We start from the raw sequence: 1,801 nt of genomic DNA, 5'->3' as shown, positions 1-1,801 counted from the left end.
CCTATGGTCATATTGAGTCATCCCTTGAGTAGATATGTGATAAGAGTGAGCCAAATGAGTGGCAAAATGACCTCCACAAATCTTGCTCCATGCCATGGAGCCCACAACTAGACGAGACAGATAGAAAGAAAGGGTGAAAGGAATGTTGAGGAAAACCTCAGTATGGATAAAGCACCACATATAGAAAAGTTTGCCAATGGGTACCTTGTCACACTCAACATAGTGGCAAATGATGGATGCAACAAGACGGTGAATCAAGCACATGATAGGAGATCAGACGCTACTATCCTTGGCCTCCCTAGTCACATAGTCACCCCGAGTAAGCGCCCAAACAACCATGTAACTTTATCCATGTGTCTGAGAACGAATGCAACTATCTAAATAGGGCACGAAATGAGGCCTCTCCACCTCAACTTGAGAATAAATCTCCAATCACCCCCTTCCCCCCAACTCCACTACACTACAAAAGCGGGCCACCTCTCCTAGTCTAAAGGTCAGAACTGACTGATCATGCCAGTCCTCAACGCAATTGTCAAAAAGGACAGTACAAAATAACTCGACACAAAGCTCCCGATAGACCGTCTTTCGTATCATAACAAAACGTTGAATCCCTAATAAGTAAAGAGCTCGTCGTCAGACATACGTGTAAGATACAAATCTAGTTGATCCATAAATCCAACTCGCCCGTCGTATGCTACTAAAGCAGCCGAGGAACACAAATCTGCTTCTATAGCAGCTGGATTATCCGATAAATAAAAGAGTTCCAGTCCACCGAAGGAATACAATCCGGAAACTAAAGAAACGGATGTGTCGGGCAGTTATCCGAAAACTAACGTGCCTGCTCTGGAGCTTCCACGATGCATGATATCTGAAAAATACAAAATAAATAAGTCAAACACAACACACAATAAAGAAAAAATCTGAATAAAAAAGAAAAAAATTGTACACGCAGCGTAGAGATGCGTCACTCGCAGCTTGAAGATCTGTCTCGCGAACATGAAGGTGTGTCGCGCGCGCCAAGAACATTGACGAACTGATAGTCTCTAGGGCCAAATACAATCCAATTCCAACCTAAAAAAGACCCTAATGGTTTAATAACCGAAACTCGTATAGGCTATATAAACCAACAATTTCACCAAACAAACAACAAATCGGTAGATTCGAGCATAAACCTTAACTTCTATTCAAAACCCTAACACCTCAAAGAGAAGCAAATCGGGTCGATATAACTGAAATTACAACTAAGTGTTTACTAATCGAACTATATAAGGATATATTAACTAGTTAATTTCAATTATTTCAAGCCAAATCAACAAAACCCCAAAAATACTTAAAAATTCGAAAAATCATAAATCTAGGAAATTTTAACAATGGAATATGTTAAAAATAAGAAGATTACTTACCTTAAGAGTCAGAAATCGAAGGATTTGAGAAGAAAACTATGAAAGAGTTTCATGCTTGTCGCGTGCAAAGAACAACCAAGAGAGAAAGGGACGTGTTGAAAGCATGAGGCGTCAAATGGGGCCCAAATGCGTATATATAAATGATCTGCCCGATGTGCGCGCAATGTCCCTGACGCACATGACGCATGTTTCTGAAAACTTACTTCTTTTAACTCTTTTAAACTCCTAAAGTGTTATGCTTACCATCCTCACACCTATAACTAGACCCCCCTACATAAGAAAAACCCTAAAAAGATCAAACTCGTGAATTTTTTATATAAGCACGATATATCCGAGGAAAGCATAAGTAAACTCACACTGAGGGAAGAACCCTTAAGAAAACTCATTTCATCATAAAA

General features: G+C 39.8%; 1 long non-coding RNA gene across 1 annotated transcript; it reads right to left on the bottom strand.

Annotated features, from left to right (window-relative positions):
- Positions 1 to 425: 425 nt before the first annotated feature.
- On the bottom strand, positions 426 to 1,495 carry LOC145114435 (uncharacterized). The gene is made up of 3 exons (XR_013711000.1): positions 1,404 to 1,495; positions 947 to 1,071; positions 426 to 868 (listed from the first exon to the last, which is right to left on the bottom strand). It is a non-coding gene; the product is annotated as an uncharacterized LOC145114435 (long non-coding RNA).
- Positions 1,496 to 1,801: the final 306 nt, after the last annotated feature.

This window comes from Lactuca virosa, chromosome 5 (genome assembly GCF_052849685.1).
Source record: "Lactuca virosa cultivar CGN04683 chromosome 5, Lactuca_virosa_CGN04683_v6, whole genome shotgun sequence".
NCBI lineage: Eukaryota > Viridiplantae > Streptophyta > Magnoliopsida > Asterales > Asteraceae > Lactuca > Lactuca virosa.
Note: the sequence above shows the minus strand (reverse complement) of the source record. Positions and strands in the feature narration are given on the sequence as shown.